This window comes from Pan troglodytes, chromosome 13, assembly GCF_028858775.2.
Source record: "Pan troglodytes isolate AG18354 chromosome 13, NHGRI_mPanTro3-v2.0_pri, whole genome shotgun sequence".
Lineage (NCBI taxonomy): Eukaryota > Metazoa > Chordata > Mammalia > Primates > Hominidae > Pan > Pan troglodytes.
In genome coordinates, this window is record NC_072411.2 from 40299338 (window position 1) to 40326350 (window position 27013).

General features: G+C 37.7%; 1 long non-coding RNA gene and 1 pseudogene across 2 annotated transcripts in view; one reads left to right on the forward strand and one right to left on the reverse strand.

The window, feature by feature from the left end:
- Window positions 1-27013, reverse strand: part of LOC129143307 (uncharacterized) — a 425562-nt gene that overhangs the window by 175349 nt on the left and 223200 nt on the right. The gene's annotated exons all lie outside the window — the stretch shown is intronic.
- LOC746232 (large ribosomal subunit protein eL15-like) lies at window positions 1811-26576 on the forward strand (annotated as a pseudogene).

Below are 27013 nucleotides of genomic sequence, written 5' to 3' on the forward strand. Positions count from 1 at the left end.
GTTATGGCAGCCCTAGAAAACTAACACAAACTCTGTTGTAATGTTCACTGTGATGATAACCTCATTATCTATAAACTCACTTTGTTTTGTAATCCTCTATTATAGGTGTGGTATAAATTTGCTTTCAGAGAGAAACCATTGAAATATTTTCTCTTAAATTTCTTAGGGGGGCTCTATTTGAGAAAAATAAGTTGGTCATTATAGAAGATTCATTTTACACCTAAATGCAAAGTTTGTATCTTTGACAAGTAAAATGAATAAAACAACAGAGCAGCAACCAAGGAAGAAACTGCGAATGCTAACAAAAAGTTTTCTTATTAGCTCACGCCTCTGCTCCTTGTCATAGTGTCAAGTTCAAAAAATTTCACATTTAAAACTTTTAGACCTTTGATTAATGGCTAATTCTACAATTGAATTAAGTCATAGTACAATTTGGTAGCGATAAAAGAAACATTTAAAAATTATTATAATAAAAATAGTCTAACAATAAAGTAATAAGCAGAAAGGATAATGATATACTATATATGAAAGTATATACCAATTCATACTTTTTTTTTTTTGAGACAGTCTCACTGTTGTTGCTCAGGCCTGGAGTGCAATGGGGCAATCTCAGCTCACCGCAACCTCCACCTCCCAGGTTCAAGCCATTCTCCTGCCTCAGCCTCCTGAGTAGCTAGGATTACAGGCATGCGCCACCATGGCCGGCTAATTTTGTATTTTTAGTAGAGACGGAGTTTCTCCATTTTGGTCAGGCTGGTCTCAAACCCCTGACCTCAGGTGATCCACCCACTTCAGCCTCCCGAAGTGCTGGGATTACAGGCATGAGCCACCGCACCTGGCCATCATAGTTTTATAAGTGCTAATAAAAAGTTTTAGAGAATATTAAATTAGGGCATTAATAGACTAGGCCTTGCCTAAATTATCTTTCAATAAATAGGATGTTTCAGTAAAATAAATTTAGGAAATCACCACTACTAGGTCAAAGGGTGAATTAAAATAGAGAGTACCTTAATTAAAGCTGAGAGGTGAAGCCGCTGGGCTTCTGGGTTGGGTGGGGACTTGGAGAACTTTTCTGTCTAGATAAAGGATTGTAAACAAACCAATCAGCACTCTGTGTCTAGCTAAAGGTTTGTAAACGCACCAATCAGCACTCTGTAAAAATGTACCAATCAGCGCTCTGTGTCTAGCTAAAGGTTTGTAAACGCACCCATCAGCCCTCTGTAAAAACGCACGAATCAGCACTCTGTGTCTAGCTAAAGGTTTATAAACGCACCAATCAGCACTCTGTAAAAATGCACCAATCAGTGCTGTGTCTAGCAGTTTGTAAATGCACCAATCAGTACTCTCTAAAAACCCATCAATCAGCACTCTGTAAAATGGACCAATCAGCACTCTGTAAAATGGACCAATCAGCAGGACGCGGGCAGGGCCAAATAAGGGAATAAAAGCTGGCCACCTGAGCCAGTGGGGGCAACCTGCTCAGGTCCTCTTCCATGCTATGGAACCTTAGTTCTTTTGCTCTTTGCAATAAATCTTGCTGCTGTTCACGCTTTGGGTCACACTACCTTTATGAGCTGTAACAGTCAACGCAAATGTCGGCAGCTTCACTCCTGAAGTCAGAGAGACCACAAACCCACCAGGAGGAACAAACAACTCCAGATGCACCACCTTTAAGAGCTGTAACACTCACTACGAAGGTCTGCAGCTTCACTCCTGCAGTCAGCAAGACCAGGAACCCACCAGAAGGAAGAAACTCTGGACACATCTGAAGCAACAAACTCCAGACACACCATCTTTAAGAACACTCACCATGAGGGACCGCAACGTCATTCCAGAAGTCAGCGAGACCAAGAACCCACCAGAAGGAACCAATTCCGGACACGAAGCCAAAACAGTATTTATAAAATTTCAACATCTTATCATAATTTTTAAACATTTAAAAGAGAAATAGATAGTAATAGCAACATCATATTTTATGATACACTATTATAGGAATTCCAACTAAAGCCACCATTTCATAATATTCTGAAAGGTCTGTGCAATGTGACTAGATGACACAAAGAAATGGGAAGTGTAAATATGTAAAAAAAAGAGTGAACAATAAAAAATATTCTAAGATTATTCAGTTCATTAAATTGAACATCAGTATAATCGCTAATTTACAAAAATGCCAATGCTTTTTAATATACAAAGTATACATAATAAGAAAAGAGTTCACCACTAATCACAATAAAATACTTGAAATGCATTGATAAAAGATTGGCATTTAAAATTCAGAAATTATGTATTTTTAAAAACTTTAAAATTATGAGAAATATCAGTGTTTTAATAAAAGGAAAAATATTTCAATTTATGGCAAAATGTTAGATCAGATAGCCTGAATTATTATCTTGTTTAAAAAATTTCTTAAGATTTTCTTTTAAATGAATAGTTAACCTGGTATAAAACAAGAATCAGAAGAAAGACTTCAAAAGAGACTGAAGATAGAACTATGGAAGTACACAAGCATTAGAGACAGCTTTGCTCAAAATCACTACTAACTACTAAATGCTAGTGACCCCGAGTTTCTGCTTTGATTGTCAAACAAGTTACTGGAGAAGGCGATTGATTCCTAGGACATATGAGAGCTAGGAAATGTAATAGATTTCTGTTTAAAGCTGCGAAACTAAGTGTATCACATGGGAACAATGAATTATAGGAAGAGAAGGCAAGAAAACCTGCCTGATTTGACATCAGTGCTAATGAAAGGGGGAAAACATCTTCCTTCAGAAGTTTTATTTGCTCAAATTATTTTATGTCTAGAATTCACACTACTTGCTTCATCTGAGAAGCACCAAGTAGAAAATTAAAGTGGTTGAAGTCAGTAGGGACCCAAGCTAATTAGCAAAAGCAAATAAAAAATCTCTCCTGAAAAAGAAAAAGAAAGGCTGACAATGATTTTCTCAGATAAAGTCCCAAACAACAAACACTCATAATCTATGGTTATAAAACAAGTCATCAGGGAAATGCAAATTAAAATCACAACAACATAATTCTGTAACCCAACTAAAATGGCTAAAATTTAAAAGAGATTGACAATACCAAGTACTGCTGAAAATGTGGAGGAACTGAAACTCTCATCCATTGTTAGTGTAAAATAGTATAACTACTTTGAAAAAATGCTGACGAATTTAAAGTTAACATACACTTACCATATGGCTGAGCAATTATGCTCCAATGTAACTACCTAAAAGAAACATAAATATATATCTCTCCCCCAAAAATGGACACACACATGAATCTTCATAGACAGTATACTCATATTAGCCAAAATTGGCAGAGAACTCAAATATCTGTCAACTGCTTAATGGATAAACAAATTGCTATACACTATACAATGGAATATCACTCAACAATAAAAAGAAAAAACTACAGATAAAAGCAAAACATGGAGCTAAATAAACATAGGGTAATTTGTTGCTAGGCTGTAGATATACTGGAGAAGCAAAAATACAGCAGCAAGTTATGCATTCACTAAGAAAGATATATTTAAATCAAAAAAATACAAATAAGCAATTTGTCAATGTACTTGGTTTCAAAGAACAATTGCAAATATGTTGCAAATATAAATAGAAAGATGAATAAATGGATGGATGGGTGGATGATGGATAGATGAATGGATGGATGGATAAATGAATGGATATATTTGTTTAAGAAGAGATAAAAATCTGGAAAGATAAGTACTGAATTCTTCACAGTGAGTGCCTACAATGGTTATGGAGTTGTGGAGGAACAATGGAGGATGATGTGAGGAGAAAACTTTCACTGTTTAATTTATAAGAAATTCTAGCTCACTGAAGGAAATACAGACACAACAAACCCTTCAAAAAATCAATGAATCCAGGAGCTGGTTTTTTGAAAAGATCAAAAAAATTGATAGATCGCTAGCAAGACTAAGAAAGAAGAAAAGAGAGAAGAATCAAATAGATGCAATAAAAAATGATGAAGGGGATATCACCACCAATCCCACAGAAATACAAACTACCATTAGAGAATATTGTAAACACCTCTATGCAAATAAACCAGAAAATCTGGAAGAAATGGATAAATTCTTCAACACATACACTCTCCCAAGACTAAACCAGGAAGAAGTTGAATCTCTTAATAGACCAATAACAGGCTCTGAAATTGAAGCAATAATTAATAGCTTACCAACCAAAAAAAGTCCAGGACCAGATGGATTCACAGCCGAATTCTACCAGAGGTACAAGGAGGAACTGGTACCATTCCTTCAGAAACCACTCCAATCAATAGAAAAAGAGGGAATCCTCCCTAACTCATTTTATGAGGCCAGCATCGTCCTGATACCAAAGCCTGGCAGAGACACAACAAAAAAAGAGAATTTTAGACCAATATCCCTGATGAATATCAATGCAAAAATCCTGAATAAAATACTGGCAAACCGAATCCAGCAGCACATCAGAAAGCTTATCCACCATGATCAAGTGGGCTTCATCCCTGGGATGCAAGGCTGCTTCAACATACACAAATCAATAAATGTAATCCAGCATATAAACAATCAATGACAAAAACCACATGATTATCTCAATAGATGCAGAAAAGGCCTTTGACAAAATTCAACAGTCTTCATGCTAAAAACTCTCAATAAATTAGGTATTGATGGGACGTATCTCAAAATAATAAGAGCTATTTATGACAAACCCACAGCCAATATCATACTGAATGGCCAAAAACTGGAAGTATTCCCTTTGAAAACTGGCACAAGACAGGGATGCCCTCTCTCACCACTCCTATTCAACACAGCGTTGGAAGTTCTGGCCAGGGCAATCAGACAGAAAAGAGGAAGTCAAATTGTCCCTGTTTGCAGATGACATAATTGTATATCTAGAATACCCCATCGTCTCAGCCCAAAATCTCCTTAAGCTGATAGGCAACTTCAGCAAAGTCTCAGGATACAAAATCAATATGCGAAACTCACAAGCATTCTTTTACACCAATAACAGACAGAAAGCCAAATCATGGGTGAACTCCCATTCACAATTGCTTCAAAGAGAATAAAATACCTACGAATCCAACTTACAAGGGATGTGAAGGACCTCTTCAAGGAGAACTACAAACCACTGCTCAATGAAATAAAAGAGGACACAAACAAATGGAAGAACATTCCATGCTCATGGGTAGGAAGAATCAATATCGTGAAAATGGCCATACTGCCCAAGGTAATTTATAGATTCAATGCCATCCCCATCAAGCTACTAATGACTTTCTTCACAGAATTGGAAAAAACTACTTTAAAGTTCATATGGAACCAAAAAAGAGCCCACATTGCCAAGTCAATCCTAAGCCAAAAGAACAACGCTGGAGGCATCATACTACCTGACTTCAAACTATACTACAAGGCTACAGTAACCAAAACAGCATGGTACTGGCACCAAAACAGAGATATAGACCAATGGAACAGAATAGAGCCCTCAGAAAGAATGCTACATATCTACAACTATCTGATCTTTGACGAACCTCACAAAAAGAAGAAATGGGGAAAGGATTCCCTATTTAATAAATGGTACTGGGAAAACTGGCTAGCTATATGTAGAAAGCTGAAACTGGATCCCTTCCTTACACCTTATACAAAAATTAATTCAAGATGGATTGAAGACTTAAATGTTAGACCTAAAACCATAAAAACCCTGGAAGAAAACCTAGGCAATACCATTCAGGACATAGGCATGGGCAAGGACTTCATGTCTAAAACACCAAAAGCAATGGCAACAAAAGCCAAAATTGACAAATGGGATCTAATTAAACTAAAGAGCTTCTGCACAGCAAAAGAAACCACCATCAGAGTGAACAGGCAACCTACAGAATGGGAGAAAATTTTTGCAATCTACTCATCTGACAGAGGGCTAATATCCAAAATCTACAATGAACTCAAACAAATTTACAAGAAAAAAACAACCCCATCAGAAAATGGGTGAAGCATATGAACAGACACTTCTCAAAAGAAGACATTTATGCAGCCAAATGACACATGAAAAAATGCTCATCATCACTGGCCATCAGAGAAATACAAATCAAAACCACAATGAGATACCATCTCTTACCAGTTAGAATCATGATCATTAAAAAGTCAGGAAACAACAGGTGCTGGAGAGGATGTGGAGAAATAGGAACACTTTTACACTGTTGGTGGGACTGTAAACTAGTTCAACCATTGTGGAAGTCAGCGTGGCGATTCCTCAGGGATCTAGAACTAGAATTACCATTCGACCCAGCCATCCCATTACTGGGTATATACCCAAAGGATTATAAATCATGCTGCTATAAAGACACATGCACACATCTGTTTATTGCAGCACTATTCACAATAGCAAAGACTTGGAACCAACCCAAATGTCCAACAATGATAGACTGGATTAAGAAAATGTGGCACATATACACCATGGAATACTATGCAGCCGTAAAAAAGGATGAGTTCATGTCCTTTGTAGGGACATGGATGAAGCTGGAAACCATCATTCTCAGCAAACTATCACAAGGACAAAAAAACCAAACACCACATGTTCTCACTCATAGGTGGGAATTGAACAATGAGAACACATGGACACAGGAAGGGGAACATCACACAATGGGGCCTGTTGTGGGGTGGGGGAAGAGGGGAGGGATAGCATTAGGAGATATACCTAATGCTAAATGATGAGTTAATGGGTACACCACACCAACATGGCACATGTATCCATGTGTAACAAACCTGCACATTGTGCATATGTACACTAAAACTTAAAGTATAACTAAAAAAAAAAGAAGTTCTAGCTCTGAAATATTGTGGGAAAAAAATTGAAAGTGTATAGTGAAGGCAGATAATAAACTAATTTAGTTATCTACAATCACTTCTTTCTTACTTATTTCTGGGCATCAGCATGCAGAGCAAGAAGCATGTTACATACTTGCTTTTATTTAGTATGAAGTCTCAGCTGAGAGTCTGGCCAACTGGCAATAGGGCTGATATTCATATTACACATTTTTTAAAATCAAAAAAGAGACTTCCTAGGACCATGGGAAATATGATCAACATGGCAGGGACTCAGAAGGGCTTGTGGTCAGCAAGAATGCCTAGTCATCAGAAGAACTAAGGACATCAAAAGAACTGAGAACATTCGCAGAGAATGTCATCGGAATATGCTGAGATGGGACTGGGTCAATCAATTATACCTCAGGGGATAGCAGAAATTAAACCCTCAATCAGATCTAGTGTGTAAAAATAATACATCAGGACCAAGTTGGTTTATCTGAGGATTTCAAGGTTAGCTTAACATATATATGTAATTTGACACATTAATCAAAAGAAAAAAAAACCAGTTAGGCGCAGACAATGACTTCGAAAAAATTTAATACTCAGACATCAAAGCTCTCAGAAAACTTGAAATATACAAGAACTTCCTCAGTCTTATAAAGAAGATATGCAAAAATACCTACAGCTAACACCAAACACTGATAAAAGACCAAAGAGTTTTCTCCTCAGATAAGAATAAAGCAAGATATCTGCCTTCATCACTTCCATTCAACATTGTACTGGAGGTTCTAGCTAGGGGGCAATATGACAAGAGAAAAAAATAAAAGATATCTAGATCATTAGAGAAAGAGATAAAATGACCTTCATTTGCACAAGACATTATTATGTAAATTATAATGAATCTTCAAAAATACTAGAAATAGTAAGGGAATTTAAGGACACAAGGTGCATACAGAAAAATTAAATACATTTCTATATATATTATATAGAAATATGTATTATATATTTCTGGGTTGAATGGTAGTTCTGTTTGTAGGTCTCTGAGAAATTGTCACACTGCCTTCCACAATGTTTGAACTAATTTACACTTCCATCAACAGTGTATTAACAATCTCACCAGCATTGTTATTTTTTGACTTTTTAATAATAGCTATCCTGACTAGTATGAGACGGTATTTTATTGTGGTTTTGATTTTCATTTATCTAATGATCAGTGATATTGAGCTTTTTTTCATATCTTTGTTGGCCACATCTATGTCTGTTTTTGAAAAGTGTGTGTTCATGTCTTTTGTCCACTTTTTAAAGGGGTTATTTTTTTCTTGTAAATTTGTTTAAGTTCCTTATAGATGTTAAATATTAGACCTTTGTCAGATGCATAGTTTGCAAATATTTTCTCCCATTCTGCAGGTTGTCTGATTACTCTGTTGATAGTTTCTTTTGCTGTGCAGAAACTCTTAAGTTTAATTACATTCCATTTGTCAATTTCTGTTTTTGTTACAATTGCTTTTGGCATCTTAATCACAACATCTTTACCAGATGATATTGTCCAGGTTGTCTTCCAGGGTTTTTATAGCTTTGAGTTTTACATTTTATTTAAGTCTTTAATCCATCATGAGTTGATTTTTGTATATAGTGTAAGGAAGGGGTCCAGTTTCAGTTTTCTGCATATGGCTAGCCAGTTATTCCAGTACCATTTTTTGAATAGGGAGTCCTTTCCCCATTGCTTGTTTTTGTCAGCTTTGTTGAAGATCAGATGGTTGTAGGTGTGTGGCCTTATTTGTGGGTTCTCTATTCTGTTACATTGTTCTATGTGTCTGTTCTTGTACCAGTACCATGCTGTTTTGGCTACTGTAGCCCTGTAGTATAGTTTTAAGTCAGAGAACATGATGCCTCCAGCTTTGTTCTTTTTGCTTAGGATTGCCTTGGCTATTCAGGCTCTTTTTTTGGTTTCATATGAATTTCAAAATAGTTTTTTCTAGTTCTGTGAAGAATGTCATTGGTTTTTGGATAGGAATAACATCGAATCTGTAAATTGCTTTGGGCAGTATGGCCATTTTAATGATATTGATTCTTCCTATCCATGAGCATGGGATGTTTTTCCTTTTGTTTTTGTTATCTTTGATTCCTTTGAACAGTGTTTTGTAATTCTCATTGTAGAGATCTGTTGTGGGAAGTCAGGGACCCCAAACAGAGGGACCGGCTGGAGCAGCGTCAGAGGAACATAAATTGTGAAGATTTCATGGACATTTATCAGTTCCCAAATAATACTTTTATAATTTTTTATGCCTGTCTTTACTTTATTCTCTTGATCCTGTTATCTTCGTAAGCTGAGGATGTACATCACTTCAGGACCACTGTGATAATTGTGTTAACTTTAGAAATTGATTGTAAAACATGTGTGTTTAAACAATATGAAATCAGTGCACCTTGAAAAAGAACAGAATAACAGCAATTTTTAGGGAACAAAGGAAGACAACCACAAGGTCTTACTGCCTGTGGGGTCGGGCAAAAAGAGCCATATTTTTCTTCTTGCAGAGAGCCTATAAATGGACGTGCAAGTAGGAGAGATATCGCTAAATTCTTTTCCTAGCGAGGAATATTAATATTAATACGCTGGGAAAGGAATGCATTCCTGGGGGGAGGTCTATAAACGGCCGCTCTGGGAAGGTCTGTTTTATGCTGTTGAGATAAGGACTGAGATATGCTCTGGTCTCCTGCAGTACCCTCAGGCTTACTAGGGTGGGGAAAAACTCTGCCCTGGTAAATTTGTTGTCAGACCGGTTCTCTGCTCTCGAACCCTGTTTTCTGTTGTTTAAGATGTTTATCAAGACAGTACGTGCACCACTGATCATAGACCCTTATCAGTAGTTCTGCTTTTGCCCTTTGCCTTGTGATCTTTATTGGACCCTTTTCAGTAGTTCTGCTTTTGCCCTTTGTCCTGTTCCCTCAGAAGCATGTGATCTTTGTTAGACCCTTATTAGCAGTTCTGCTTTTTGCCTTTTGAAGCATGTGATCTTTGTACCTACTCCCTGTTCTTACACCCCCTCCCCTTTTGAAACCCTTAATAAAAACTTGTTGGTTTTGAGGCAGGCATCATGGTCCTACTGATATCTAATGTCACCCCTGGCAGCCCAGCTGTAAAATTCCTCTCTTTATACTGTCTGTCTTTATTTCTCAGCTAGCCGACATTTATGGAAAATAGCAAGGACCTATGTTGAAATATTGGGGGCAGGTTCCCCCAGTAGAGATCATTCACCTTCCTAGTTAGCTGTATTCCTAGGTATTTTCATTCTTTTTGTGGCAATTGTGAATAGGACTGCATTCCTGATTTGGCCCTGAGCTTGGCTGTTGTTGGTGTATGGGACTGCTAGTGGTTTTTGTATATTGATTTTGTATCCCACAACTTTGCCGAAGTTATTTATCAGCTCAAGGAGCTTTTGGGCAGAGACAATGGGGTTCTCCAGATAAAGAATCATGTCATCTGTAAACAGGGATAGTTTGACTTCCTCTCTTCTTATTTGGATGCTCTTTATTTCTTTCCCTTACCTGATTGCTCTGGTCAGGACTTCCAATACTATGTTGAATAGGAGTGGTGAGTGTTTCTTTTTATAAGGGCACTCATTTCATTCATGAGGGCTCCACCCTCATGATCTAACCACCTCTCAAAGGCCCTATCTTTGAATACTATTATATTAGGGATTAGAATTTTAACATATAACATTTTGGGGGAAGGGAGGGACAAAAACATTCAGTTCACAACACTGACCTATAAAATGAAGGAATCAGAGTAGGGTGGAATCATTCTAAAGGCTCCTTCTTGTTCTAATTATTAGTGGTTCACTAACCTATAACTTCACAAGATCAAGATTCTATTCTCTTTGCCATTTTATTTCACAGTGCCAAGAACTATAAGCAGTCATTGCATTGTCTATTTAATAAGAAGAGAATGAGACACTGGAATAGTTTACCAAGGAATAGTAGTAACCCTTCACTTTTGCAGATTTTTTATAAAGTTAATAGCTGCCATCTGGAGAGCCTCATAATTTGAAAGTCAGAGACTCATCTCTATAGTCTCTTAAAGATTTTTTTGGTTTTAGGAATGTATGATTTTTCCCTTCTGATAAGAGCCATCATGACAACGAACATCCATTCAGAAAGCTGTTATTTACCTTAACTTGAACCTGGCACTGCACTAGGCACTGTGAGTAAAGAGTTTCCTCCAAGAGACAAACAGTCAGAAATAGAAAACAAAATGATCTGTAATAATGTTCTATTGCCAATGGCACAAGAGGCAGAAGCTTAACTATTTGCAAAATTACTCTATCTTCTTTCTATGTCTTGAAATCCTGGAGAGCAAAGACATTTGGCTATCATAACCTCAAATCACAAAATACTTAACCTAGTTTCATATGCACTTATCTATGAATGTATCTGAGATTTGCATGCTAAATTATTCATTTGGTAAGTAGGCTGTGTAAAAAAAGTTTAAGCGTGTAAGCCTACAGAATGATTACTGTTGGAATTTGTATTTCACCAAAGTTAGTTATGCTTCATATCGCCCCTGGAAGGCAGGTAAAATTTAAACTTTATCTGAAAACACACACATGTGCATACACATACACACAAACACACACACACACCAGTGAACTAATACCAAGATTCTAAATAATAAACAACTGAGAGATTATGTTTAATGGAACAACATAACTTGAGGGCCAGACTACTCTAAAGAATCCATTGTCAGATGACCTTTGAAGAAATCAATGAACATGAATATAAATATATTTGTATGTGTGTAGAAGTTTGGCAGAACAGATTTCAGAGAGATAATAGGAAGATGCAAGAATAAAGATTAAATTTTAGCAATCTGCATATTCAGTGTACTCCCTATCAAAATATCAATAACATTCTTCACAGAAATAGAAAAAAATAATTCTAAAATTTATATGGAACCACAAAATACTTAGTATCAAAGGCTATCCTGAGCAAAAAGAACAAAACTGGAGGAATTACATCACCTGACTTCAAATTATGCTACAGAGATATAGTAACCAAAGCAGCACACACTGGCATATAAACAGATATGCAGACCAAAGGAACAGAATGGAGACCCCAGAAATAAATCCATGCATCTACACTGAACTTATTTTTGACAAAGGTGCTAAGACCATACGTTGGAGAAAGGACAGTGTCTTCAATAAATCGTGCTGGGAAATTGAATATTCACATGCAGAATAATGACACTAGATCCCTCTCTCTCACCATATACAAAAATCAAATTAAAATAGAACAAATATTTAAATCTAAGACCTCAAACTATGAAACTACTACAAGAAGACATTGGGGAAAATCTCTAGGACATTGTTCTGGGCAAAGATTGCTCGAGTAATACCCCCAAAACACAGACAACCAAAGCAAAAATGGACAAACAGGATAAAATCAAGTCAGAAAGCTTCTGCATAGCAAAGAAAACAACCAGCACAATGAAGTGATAACTCACAGAACGGGAGAAAATATTTGCAAGCTATCTATCTGATGAGGGACTAATAACCAGAATATATAAGGAGCTCAAACAACTCAGTTGGAAAAAATCTAAGAATCTGATTTTAAAATGGGCAAAATATCTGAATAGACATTTCTTAAAAGAAGACATACGAATGGCAAACAAGTTTATGAAAAGGTGCTCAACATCATTGATCATCAGAGAAATGCAAACCAAAACTACAATGTGGCCTCATCATACTTCAGTTAAAATGGCTTTTATCAAAAAGACAGGCAATAATGAATGCCAGCGAGGATATGGAGAAAAGGGAACTCATACACTGTTAGCGAGAATGTAAATATAGTACAACCACTATTGAGCACGGTTTGGAGGTTCCTCAAAAAACTAAAAATAGAGCTGCCATATGATCTGCAATCCCACTGCTAGGTATGTACCCAAATAAAGGGAAATCATTATATCAAGGAGATATAATGCACTCTCATGTTTGTTGCAGCACTGTAAACAACAGCCAAGATTGGGAAGTAACCTAAATGTCCATCACTTAGGTACGTATACACAATGGATTACTATTCAGCCATAAAAAAAGAATGAGATCCTGTCATTTGCAGCAACAGGGCTGGAATTGAAGGACATCATGTTAAGTAAAATAAGCCAGGCACAGAAAGACAAACTTTGCATGTTCTCACTTTTTTCTGGGAGCTAAAAATTAAAACAATTGAACTCTTGTTGATAAAGAGTAGAATAACAGTTGCCAGAGGCTGAGCAGGGTAGGGATAGGGGGAAGTGGGGATGGTTAATGAGTACAAAAATATAGTTAGAATGATTAAGAACTAGTATTTGATAGCACAACAGGGAGACTACGGTCAACAGTAATTTACTGCATATTTTAAAATAACTAAAAGAGTGTAATTGGATTGTTTGTAACATAAAGAAAGGATAAATGTTTGAGGTGATGGATACCCTATTTACTCTGATGTGATTGCATGCCTTTATGAAAGTACCTCATGCATTCCACAAATATATACACCCACTATGTATCCAAAAAAATTTTTTTTTTAAATAAAATAACTTGGTACTTGACCAAACAGCTAGGTACCATAGCCTAGCCAAGTTGGCACATAATTAATCCGCAGATTTGGATTAAGACATTTTGCTCTAGAGAGATTACATTTGCTTCTGACAGTCTCTTGGGGACATTACACTAATCAGAGACCTATTTAAAACCAACTCAATTCTTAAGATGGTATGGACTATGCAAGATATTAAACTTCAGGTTGCAATTCCATGAGAAGCCTGGTATACTTCTGGTTGACCCTCACTCAGAGTATGTAGTTCTTTAAAATCCCAGCTCATTTTGCATAAAGTTGTCTCTTAAACCTCTTACTTCTGCCAGTCCTGGGCTTTGATTTTTTTCCCACTTGCCTTCCAAAATGATCAAACCCAATTTACAGGAGACACAAATGCAGGTCAAAAGTAGCTTTGGTGTTTCTTAAATTCTCTTCAATGTTTTAAAATAATATATTATTCAGGTTTTTTTGGTAAAGTTTTTGAGGGAGAAATTATTAAAATGATCTAGCCAAACATTGCTTCCAGAAGCTAAACCTAAAATTTTCCACTTTTCCAGTGCAACATGAAAGTTCAAACAAAACTTCCTCCTTATCAAAATATAATTAAAATATAAAAATCTGATGGAAAAATAAAAATTTTAAAGGAAGATTCTCCTTAAATTTTGTTTCTACAGAATGACAATATCTGCATAGTGAAAGAAAAAAAAAGAAAAGAGTGGTTTGTGGTCAAGTAAATTTGGCAAATGTTGCAATAAACTTTTTTTTCAGATTTCTCTGAACTTTATATAATATTTTTGCCTGTGTAAAGGAGAAGGGCATATTTTGCTGTGCTTTTTGAACTTATTTTACCATGAAATTTCTTCTTTACATGGAGCATCTCCAAGGACATGTGTTCCACAGCATATACTTAAAGTTGCTTGAAATTAATAGCTGTATTTTTCTCTTGTCCTAAGCTGGAGGTGCTTGCTCTTCCCTGCTGGGTTCTGCTCTATCCAGAATGGTGGCTAGAGTGCCATATTCAACAAGAGGGTGAGAAGCACAGAAAAGCTAGCAGGAGGGCTGTTCTGCATGTGCATAGGAGGTACAGGCGCAGGTTCACACCCAGGTGAAGAACTTTCCCAGGTCCTTGTGCTTCTCTGTACTCCCAGGCTTCTGGGACCTTGTGAGTCTTGTCAAAATCTGTGAGATTTTGCTCACCTCACACAGGCCCTGCACACTGTCCTCTGTGAGGGCCCACGGTCTCACACCTACACTCAGGGTCAAGTAAAGACACTGTCTAGGAGCCCCGCTCCCAGTGAGCCCACCTAGAGAGCCCACTTTCACAGCACCAAACTTTTCACTGTTGGGTAGTTACGTGAGTTTTTTCTGAGATTCTCTACATTGCTGTTTTGGAAACTGCTTAATTATAAGTAATTCAGTCCCTAAATTTCATTTGATAGAGAACACATTTCACTGTTGAATCATAAATTGCATATGAATAAGTCATAGTCTGTTTCCTGCCTGCCCCATGATTTCATTATACATAAGTTTTATCACTGGGACCATTTCCAAAACATAAACCAAAGAGCTTTCATTATTAGTAGGACTGAGCATCATTTTGTGTTTTCTGGTCTTCTTTTTACTCATTGTAATTCTAAAGGCCATGTTAATCAATTTCTGAAACCCACTTAACCTGGTTCTAATTGATTAATGCATTTCCTCTCCATGTATTAGGCATTTTCTTTACTCTTGCTTTTCTTCTCAGAAAAATAAATGTGTATGTATGTGTGTGTGTCTATATACCTTGTAATCATTAATATTACTTGGAAAATGTTAAATTAACTAAAGTGAATGTGTAAAATGAGTTGGGTGAAAATATAATTTCATTGCAATATTGAGATTTTCTCTAGGGATGAGCAGGTCCCTCTGCTCAAGTCTCTAATTCCCCTTTTCACAGTTTAGTGATTCCATGCCTCTCCCACACATGGCTTAATTGGTGCAGTCTTTTGAACTTCTTGGAGTGATGTTATATTTAGTTGCCAATATTATTTCTGCTTTCTGTTCTCATGGTTTCTCAGTCAGGCAATCAGATCATCTGAAAATGCTACTTGGCCTTTGTTTCTGTATTTCCCAATTTTGTCTAAAGGTTTTGCTTATTTTTTCTGATCAGTCATAAATATTAGTGGGGATGGTGGCTTCTTTGTCTTTTTCCTAATGGCACTGAGACAGGAGTATGCCAGCACAGGCTGAGGTTCTTCTCTCTTTGAGATCTATCTGATAAATAATGTTACAGAATTATGCAAATGCTACCAGTTTTTGTGAGTCTTGAATCAACATAAAATACTGAATTTTAGAAAATAACTTTTTTTTGCATCTTTTCACATGAGCATGTATTTTTCCTCCTCTGACATTGTAAATATTAAATCTTTATATTTTTTGAAAATACCACACTCTAGTCATGGCCAAGAAAACCAGCCCAGTTTTACGCTCCTTCTTTAGGAGACCTGATCAACAGAACCCAGTAGCGTTTTAAGACCAACTTAGTTCCTAAATTAAAATTTGTAGAATTTAGAAATGATAGGTCCTACTTCCCAGGGGTATTTCTTCATTGAGTATAAGCTTTCAGTATGTAATGGATACATTGTCTTAGTGCAAGAAAGTGTTTTTCTATTTGTATTTTGCTGGTTTATTTTTTAAATCATGATTAAATGTTGGATTATGTCAAATGCTTTTCTGTGTTTATCAAGATGAGCATTATTTTTGTCTTTTTCTATTAATATGATATTTTACAATGATTTATTCTTAGATGTTAAACCATCACTGCATTTGCAAAATAATTTACCAAGGTTGAGGTATGTGATTCATTTTATATATTACTTTATTCAGTTTTCTAGTGTTTTTAGAGAATGTCTGTGTCTGCACTCATCAGGAGATAACTGGTCTGTCGTCTTAATTTCTTAAGATACTTTTGTCTGGATTTTGTATCATGCTAATACTGGCCTCATGGAATAAACTGGGAAGTATTCTCTCTTGATAATGAAGGATTGAATTGTTAGTGAAGGACTGGTATTAATTCTTCATTAAATACTTAGTCAAATTCACAAGTTTTAAAAAATTAATTAGTGCAAATTTTGGAGGACATGGCTGTAAAAGTTTATGATAATTTATTTTCCTAATTTTATGCACATCTAATTTTGTCACCTTTTAGCTGTTAAATGCCATCTGCTCTTTTTATATGATCATTGATTGTTATCTTTCTATAAATTACAAAATACTATTTGTTAAAAGATTAAAAGGCTGATAATAACACTATTCATGTATTATTGACTCTAAACTGATTTTTTTCTCTTTTCAGATTGACCTTTAAAGACCCTAAGAAGTCTGATTAGATCGGATTTTAAGGTAAATGTTGGCATACAACATCTCTTAATGGTCTTCTAAGAAGTCCCTATGGATTCTAGCAGGACTCCTATTTTGATATTCTGTTCTCTCCAAGGTAGTAGTAACATACAGATATGAACTCAGGGTGGGAAAAGAATGAGGTAAGTTAGTTTAGATAAGGTAAACGAGAGGAGACAAAAATTCAATGAGAGTTTTTGCAAGTTGAATTCTAAGTAAACTTTGTGAATCATTTGGATTGAAAATGTGGCCTTACTTCACTCTGTAGTTACCAGAATTAGCCCTAAAACAGCTCATTAGCACTACTTGACACTTTGTTAAATATTCAGTATAAATTCCTACTTTCATAGACAGGGTTTTCATTTTAATTAGTTTCCACTGGTGTAGCATTCTTTCCAGAAGGAATGTCATTGTGGTTTGGATTATGGATTGATTTATCAAGTAATGAAGATTACTAACAAAAGACCATACAGGCTTACATAATCTCTTTCCATACTTCTAATTCAGAACATCAAATAAGTTTAACTTTTCCATCTTATTTGCAATTATTTTCTTAAATTGTGTTTTGTCAAAAAGAAAAAAAAAAAAAAAACTATGTTACTCATCCTTCTCTTACTTAACCTTGGATTACATTTCAAAATGATGATAATCAGCAAGCTGTAGAAAGTGGTATATTTATAGCAATATGGTAACCAACTTAATTAAGTAATATCAAAGATGTATTGAAATATCTGTGTTCTTTCTCTTGATTCAGATAATTTTCTTCATGATCTGAATTACAGATGGAATTACAGAAGGAATTACACGGCTTGATTACTTTTTAAAGTGATTATTGAGCTCTTCAGATATTTATTGGTTCCTCTGGATCAATTATCCACATTTATAAAGTGCTATATCTAATTGGCAATCTATTTCACTTACACTTTTTAAATTGCCCCACTGTTGGTCAAATCGTGTTTACCAGCACCAGACTCCATTATACAAAATAATTTTATTTCTAAGTAGTTTCCTTAAAGCTGTTTCTCTGATTATATATGACAACTTTGATAGACTACAGTTATCGTACAGACTGAAGCTGCCATAATCATTTTCTATATTATGGAATCAGTCTCTATTCTTTATTTAAATATGGATCATAGCAACCAGTTAAGACTTGCTTTGCTACAGCATGGTTTACATTGTAGGTAAACTCAAGTGAATAGCAAAACAATAATATTGAGAGTTCAATAGATAATGAAAACCTAGAAAATCCAGATTATTTAATAATAGAATCTTAGAATTAAATGAGATGACTTACGTTAGAATGAAATTATATAATCACATCAGTGATTATCTAGTACAGCTTCTAACTAAAGCAGAAATATCTTCTGACATGTACTTGACAGGGGCTCGTTATTTTTCATTTTTTATTTATTTATTGAGACAGGCTCTTCCTCTGTCACACAGGCTAGAGTGTAGTGACATGATCATGGCTCACTGCAGCCTTGACATCCTGGGCTCAAGCAATCCTCCCACTTCAGCTTCTGGAGTAGCTGGGACTACAGCTGGCTAGTTTTCCTATTTTTTGTAGAGATAGGGTCGCACTATGTTGCCTGGGCTGGTCTCAAGCCCGTGGCCTCAAGCAATTCTTCCACCTTGACCTCCCAAAATGCTGGGATTACAGGCGTGAGCCATCACATCTGGCCCCATTTTTCATTTAAACAAACTCGATGGTATAAAAAATCACTTGCTTATAGGGCATCTCATATCTTGAAGCATCAGAGAGGTATCACATCCACACAGGTGAACTGTAGCCTTCAGAGCCCGACAGTATATGTTCAAATTCCATTTCTACTGTTTCCTGACTGGAAAGATGGGCACATTTCATAACATCCTGGTACTTCGATTTTGTGATGTGTAAAGCGGATTTCTATAAACATTAAATTCGTGTGGTAGGAGTTATTAAGAAATTATTTTAGGCAGAGAGAAAAAGGGGTCCTTGGAATGTTTTTGTTTCTTTTTAAAGCAGCTCAAGAAACGTTTCTTATCTAGCAGAGAAGCCCTGGCTCTTAGGGGCGGCAACCTTTGATATGCAAATGCAGGCCATTAGAAACTGGGTCCACCCAACACGGTGATTCTCACCGTTGTCCTCTTGCCCTTGCCCCAAAATGTCCCTGGCAACATGGCTGCCCCCACATATCCCTATGTATGGAGCCCTGCATTTGCATATTAACAGGCTAGGGTGGAAAGGCCAATTTTTTCCCAGGCTACATGAATAACATGCCTGGTCAAACCAATCCCCTGAGTCCTATGCAAATCAGACACTGCCTCCTCCAGCCTCCTCATAAAACTGGCTGGTATCCTCGGCACATGGGCTCTCCTTTCTCGGCTTTGGAGCCCCCCACTCTGTCTCTGTACAGGGGAGTTTCTTTCTTCTTTCTTCTCCCTTCCTTCTTGCCTACTAAACTCTCTGCTCCTTAAAACCACTCCACATGTATCCATGTCATTTTATCTAATTCGACTCCAGACAAAAAACCCTGGTGTTCCTCCACTCATCGGAGCCGTATCATTAGTAAATATGAATAAAGACACAGTTAATATTATATAAACACACAGAATACTCTCATGAATGCAATAATATTTGTTAGAAAATTATTTTATATGTAAACATAAATCTGTCTCTCAGTACCTTCCACTCATTCCTTCTGGCTCTGACTCTAAAACCATGCTATGCAAAACATATCCCTCTTCTGTATTTCCAGACTCAGTCTTCTGGGCCTTCTTTTCTTTAGGCAGAGTGTTACCAAAGGCCTAACATACATGAATACTGTCTTCAAGTCAGTGGAGTCCTAGACTAAGATTCACATGTTTCTTCGCTTTTTGGCTGATTCGCTGCAGCACTCTTTTTATTTTTTTCTTTTCAGTTTTACAGATCTTCAGCATATATCATATTTCTTCACAAACTTGATGTCTTTATTTTAACAAAAGTTTAACCACGAGTTTTAGGGTAAGAAAAGTATGCCATATATGCAATACATATGCACACACAAACACACACACATCACATACACATTGTTGCCTGTGTATCCCATAGAGTACATACTTCTGAAGCACTTTTTCCCTAGACCAGCTTCATCAAAATAAATAGTAAGTAACTTATCACTTCACTTTCAGAAAGCACGGTTGTTTGCATTTCTTCAGTACTTCTACCAAGACTTCAAGAGGCCAGAGATACTGATCAGGCAGGAAATTACACAGAGGGAAAGTAACATACATGAGTCCTAAAAATGTAGACTGTAAAGCATTCAATATGAAGGATGAAACCTACACTCTGTATCTACAGGTTCTTTAGTTTATGGATACAACTTGCTGTAATATGCCCTTTTTCCATTTGTTTATACAAGTTGATTCATATAATCTGTGTGCCTCAAATTTGCGTAGAGACTTTGTTACTACTCTCCTATTAACTGTAAGACTCTGTATCTAACCACCTCTGCAAAAATTGTGACAGTGAAAGTAATGTGACCTAATTTCATCTTGCTTGTGACCTTTAAGCTGCCCTTGCTCATTCCTGAGTGTAGGCCAAGCTAACTATGGGAGGAATTTAGTTTATAGCTTAACCTGAAAACAAAGATGATAATGTTACGGTGGGGCGGGGTGGGGTGGGGTGGGGTGGGGCGGGGCGGAGGGGGGAAGGAGAGGGGTCCTTGCTCCCAGAGCTCCCAAGATGGTGGTGGGCTGCTTCCAAAATGGCGGCAGGCCACTTCCAAGATGGTGGCAAGCCTTGTTTTTTCTGACCTGGGGCTCTTGGCCTCACGGATTCCAAGGAATGGAATCTTGGGCCATGCGGTGAGTGTTATAGCTCTATTAGAAGCCGTGGGTCACAGAAGAGAACCATTGAACCCAGACACTAGTGTTCAGTTCAATTAGGATGAACCCGGGCACTCAGCTGTGCAGGAACAATGGCAAGCCTTTAGCCCAATCAGGAGCAGCAATGGGCGCCTCCTGGATCAGGAGCACAGCAGACACCCTGCTGGATCCGGAGGGATGGAAGTCAGCGGTGGGTCTGTGACGTCGGCAAACAGCAGTGGTGGACGGCAAGCAAAAGGTCAGCTCCAGCCGTAACAAACACGGACCAGAAGAGAGTGCAGCTGCAAGATTTAATAGAGCTCCCATACAAAGGGAGGGGACCCAAAGAGGGTAGCTGTTGCCGGCTCGAATGCCTGGGTTTATATCCTGATCATTATCCCTCCCGCTTGCTCTCAGGCAATAGATGATTGGCTATTTCTTTACCTCCTGTTTTTGCCTAATTAGCATTTTAGTGAGCTCTCTTTACCACCTGATTGGTGGGGTGTGAGCTAAGTTGCAAGTCCTGTGTTTAAAGGTGAATGTAGTCACCTTCCCAGCTAGGCTTAGGGATTCTTAGCCTAGCAAATCCAGCTAGTCCTGTCTTTCAATAACAGTCCCTTCCTAAAATAAACCCCTTCCTTCCTTGGGGATCAGACTTCCTTTGAAACTAACAAATTGGCCACAAGATTAGAAATTATGGCTCAGGAGTCATGCAGCCAGAGGCCAGAAGATTCTTCACCTCCCCAATTGCTCCCATAGGTAACATTGCTATTATAAAACCTAAGATTGGTGTTTGAGACATTTTTTCAGAGCCTGCATTGTGATGAACCAGCTGGCACCACCCAGGCTGGTAACCTGGTTTATCTGGTCTCAAAAGCCAAAGCTCCAACCCAGGAACTGACTCAGTACAAGAAGTCAAGCTCTATAACTGCCAAAGGGGTTCACCTTGCCCATTGCCTGGACAGAGCCAATTTATCAAGATAGGGGAATTGCAATAGAAAAAGAGTAATTCATGCAGAGCCAGCTGTGCAGGAGACCAGAATTTTATTATTACTCAAATCAGTCTCCCTGCGCATTCAGGGAGCAGAGTTTTTAAGGACAACTCAGTGGGTGGGGGAAACACAGTGAGCCAGGACTGCTGATTGGTCAGGGATGAAATCATAGGGAGACAAAGCTGTCTTCTTGCACTGAGTCAGTTCCTGGGTGGGGGCCACAAAATCAGATGAGCCACTTGATCAATCTGGGTGGTACCAGGTGATCCATCAAGTGCAGGGTCTGCAAAATAGCTCAAGCACTGATCTTAGGAGCACTTTAGGGAGGGTCAGAATCATGCAGCCTCCAGCTTCATGAGTCATAAACCATAATTTCTAATCTTGTGGCTAATGTTAGTTCTACAAAGGCAATCTAGTCCCCAGGCAAGAAGGAAGTCTGCCCTGGGAAAGGGCTGTTACTGTCTTTGTCCTAAACTATAAGCTATAAACCAAGTTTCTCCCAAAGTAAGTTCAGCATACGCCCAGGAAAGAACACGGACAGCTTGGAGGTTAGAAACAGGATAGAGTTGATTAAGTTAGATCTATTTCACTGACTCAGCCATAATTTTGCAAATGTAGTTTCAGCTCCAACTCCCTGTGATTTCATCCCCAACCCAACTAATCAGTATTCCCCATTCCGTTGCCCTCTGCACACCAAACTATACTTAAAAATCCCTAGCCTCCAAATTTTTAGGGAGACTGATTTAAGCAATAATAAAATGCCTGTCCTTCAACTTAGGCAGTTCTGAGTTTACTAAACTCCTTCTGTATTGCAAAAGGCTGTTCTTCTCAGTGCATCAGGTTTTCTGGGAAGCAGGCAAGATGAACATATCAGGTGATTACATATACAAGTTATTTAATTTCTTGCTGCCACTTCTGACAAATTATGTTTAGAAACAAGCCTTCTTACCTCATAGAACTTGGGTTATCATAAGCAAAAGAAACTTTGAAATTTTGAAATTGTAAGCAGACAGGGAAGGTCTCCAGGGATTATAGGAATTTAATCAACTTTAGCAATCAGCCTGTTTTACTGCCTTCTGCCCTGAAGTCTGTTTTTTTCCAAACCCTATGTGGAATGCAGTTACCTTGTTGATCGGAACCAGCTCCTGACAGACCCCAGCAACTTATAGATGAGTCTGAGTGAACTTCCCTCTTTACCATGCTGAAGTCTCCACCTGGGAGAAGCAGTAGCTTCATTACCTTAACATGCAACCTGTGAACTGGCATAATCACTGGCTGCTTCTGCACAACTGGAACCCCTCCTCTACATGTGGTGACGCACCCTCTCCCTATATATTGCCCCATATAATCCTCTTGTCACTTTCCCTCGAGGAGACAGTGCTTTGGAGAATACTCTCAAGTGTTCTCCTTACTTGGGCCAGGTAATAAAACTCCTATTGATCAAAACCTTCATTCTTGTGGAGAGTTATTTGTTATCAGGCAAATAAACCCTGTTTTTTGGGGAAGTAACAAAATTACTCTAAAACCATAAAGTAAAAAATAAAATAAAAAATTATCAAGACAATAGCTGTTAACAGTTCTGAGAAGATTTGCGAGATTCAGGGGTTTTTGAACTTTTTTTTTAATCATCTAGAATATTTGGGTATACCTAGTAGTTTCTTTCCACAGCATTCAAACACAGGATCTGGGAAAGTAACCTGTATCAGATTTGTTAGATTTTTCTCTAGCTCTCAGAGGGCAAGAACTAAGCCTTCTCGTCAGGGAAACTCCACAAAAGTAAATATTTGATCATGATAATTAAATAAATGTGTAACCCAAGAGTCAAAAACAGTGAATCATCAGCATAATAGCTCTGTGCTGCTTCTACCTCTAGTCTGAGAAAATCCACCTTGAAATATTAAAATTGTAAGCAGACAGGGAAGGTCTGCTTACAATAAAAAAAAATTAGGATTTTTTTACTACAAAAAGACTAATATTAAACTGTAGGAGCAAAAGGAATTTCCTTCCCTCCTTTTTCTGAAGGTTTGATAACTTTTCTATAAAACTTAAAATAGATTAACAGGAGAAGGGCACACAAATATATTTATACATACATGAACATAGGAGCTTTGCAAACATGAAATTCAAAGGGCAGAACAGATGGCTGAAGTTTTTACACCATCCTGAGGTGACAGAAAGATTCGGGGCTTGAGGCTTCTAGAGGAGGGAGGAGGGGGCATTCCAAGAGAATGATGGGAGGAAAGCATGGTGTGAAAATAAGTAATTCAGAATCTAAGCTGTTGGAACTTTCAGATATTTTGAGCCTTAAGGGAATGTGATTATGGGACCTGAGTCATGTGACAGGCAGTTGTAACACAGGCAGCTGTAATCTTTGTTGTTGTGGTTATCAATTAGCCTTTTCTTTACCTACAGTGTTTTATAAAATGTGGTAAATGACAGAAGGTTGCCAGAGAAGACCCCTTCCCTGTTCACTGTTGATCTTCATTATAGATTAACTTTCCTCTTTCCTCTCTTACACAAAGACTTCATTACTATCACATTGTCTAAGACGGAACATTAAATATGCTTTTAAATTGGAAAGGATATGAAAACAAGCTGTTAAAAAAATCTTAGTTGTAACTCATAAACGAGGCTTATATAGAAAACGTTATAATCCTACTAACTGTCCTTGTTTTCTGCTAATATAAGGAAGAACTTAACTTTTAACTTCAGAGCACTGACCCCATTTCTCAGGAGTCCATGTTTCTTGGATAGTTATTCTCAGCTTTTCACTTAAATAAACTTTTTAAAATTGGGTTCTGATCCTTCAATTATTTCAGGTTGACAATGGCAAGCAAAGTTTTTCTTATTATGCAGATGAAAGCTCATTGGTAGCAGCTCTTGGTATAGATAGGAGCCTGAGGAAAAAGTTTCTCCGTCAGAACTCTAAAAGTGTCAGAGTTTTAGTCTCCTTTGTTTGTGAGTTAATCTTTTCTAGATGTGGATAAGGCAGATAAGGGATGGGGCTCAGAGAAAGCCTGTTTGTATTCACTGTTAACTTCACTTATGTAGATTTCCTCTACAGTTACAAATCTTCCTCACAAAAGGACAGCTTGTAAAAGGTATTCCTATGGTCTGCAGCCTCTCTGAATAGCCACATCAAAATATATTAAAGACATATATTTGAAAGTGGCGTATTTTGGTTTCCTTCAGAATCAAAACACATTAATATTTTTAGGATATAAGAGAATGCCACTATGGAGTAATCCCTATAGTACTTTGGCAATGATAGGAACATTATTGCCTGTGATGCTACACCTTACTTTTGCTCTCTTTATCTTATGGCACTTGGTGAGCCTTCAGAAGGTTTAAATGAAAAATTGAAAGCAGATGGCCCTTTAAGAGAGACTTTATGTATTAAAAAAATTTATTTATTTAAAAGAGACTATTGCTTCTGCTATTTCAAGCCACCTTGAAGGGAAGCCTGAACAGTCGATCAACCTGTTGATGGAATGCCAATTTTATTACCATAAAGTAGTGCCTCAGGAAAAACTAATCAGAACTTTCATGAGAAATGCCCCAGATACTCTAGGGTCTATAGTAGCAGAGATCCCTAAACCAATGTTATTTGTTGTGGTTCATTGGCAAGCATTATCCTTAATGAGCTGGGTGAAGGTTTCCAATGTTCTGTATGTGTTTTCACTATGAATGAGACAGGGTTTCACCATCACTTTTTCATCCAAAAGAGATTCGTTCACGCCATAAACATACTAGGCACAGGTGATAGAATGTTGGATACATAGGCACAATCTCTCTTCCAGTGAAGTTTATGAAATAATAAAGTGGCAGTTCCCAAAGCTGGGTTCTGGATCAATAACTAAGAGAATCTCCTGGTAATTTGTTAGAAAAGAAATTTCTCAGGCCCCACTCCAGCCAGACTTCCTGAATCAGTAACTCTGAGGATGGTGCCCAGCAGTCTTTCTTTTTTCTTTCTTTCTGTTTTTTTTTTTTGAAACAGAGTCTCACTGTGTTGCCATGCTGGAGTGCAGTGGTGCGATCTCGGCTCACTGCAAACTCCACCTCCAGGTTCAAGAGATTCTCCTGCCTCAGCCTCCCGAGTAGCTGGGACTGTAGGTGTGCACCACCACGCCCAGTTAATTTTTGTATTTTTAGTAGAGACGAGGTTTCACCATGTTAGCCAGGATAGTCTTGATCTCTTGACCTCGTGATCCACCCGCCTAGGCCTCAGCAGTCTTTTTTTAAGAGCTTCCAGGTGGGGAGTAAGACTCTTTCCTTTCCGTTTGGTGGCAGCCATCAGGTAGGCCAAGATAGGTGCTTACAAGTACATCCAGGAGCTGTGGAGGAAGAAGCAGTCTGATGTCATGCACTTTCTTCTGAGGGTCCGCTGCTGGCAGTACCCTGCTCTCCACAGGGCTGGCACAGAGTGGCAGCTCTCTGCTCTCCACAGGGCTCCCCGCTCCACCCAGCCCGATAAAGCATGCCGACTGGGCTACAAAGCCAAGCAAGGTTACGTTATATATAGGATTTGTGTTCGCCGTGGTGGCTGGAAATGCCCAGTTCCTAAGGCTGTAACTTAACGGCAAGCCTGTCCATCATGGAGTTAACTAGTTAAAGTTTGCCCAAAGTCTTCAGTCCGTTGCAGAGGAGCAAGCTGGACACCACTGTGGGGCTCTAAGAGTCCTGAATTCGTACTGGGTTGGTGAAGATTCCACATACAAATTTTTTGAGGTTATCCTCATTGATCCATTCCATAAAGCTATCAGAAGAAATCCTGACACCCAGTGGATCACCAAACCAGTCCACAAGCACAGGGAAATGCGTGGGCTGACATCTGCAGGCTGAAAGAGCCGCGGCCTTGGAAAGGGCCAGAAGTTCCACCACATTATTGGTAGTTCTTGCTGCGCAGCTTGGAGAAGGTGCAATACTCTCCAGCTCCACCGTTACCACTAATATAAGTAAAGTTTGTAAAATTCATACCTAATAAACAATTTAGGGCAGTCATGTCTGCTTACAGGTGTTATTTGTTTGTTAAAACTAGTCTGCAGATTGTTTCATGAATGCTTTGTCAAATTATGAAAGTTAAAGTGCAATAATGTTTGAAGACTATAAGTGATGGTGCATCTTGTTTCTAATATGATAAACTTTTTGTTTTTGCTTTATCTTATTAGGGAGTTATATGTCAGTGGTGTTATGATAGGTTCAAAATAAATTCTTTAAAAGAGGAGTCAAAAAAAAAAAAAAAAAAAGCTTCCAGGTGATCTGAGGCAGGTGCCACTGAAACAATGAAACTAGATATTGAACACAACATTACAATGTTGTCAATGTAATTAGCAAGAAGAGGAAACCCTTACATCTAAAACACTGGTTTTCAACCATAGCTCTACATAGAAAGATCACTCAGGAAGCTTTAAAAGAATATCTAAGCTGAGAATTCAACCCCAGGGTTTTGCCTGGA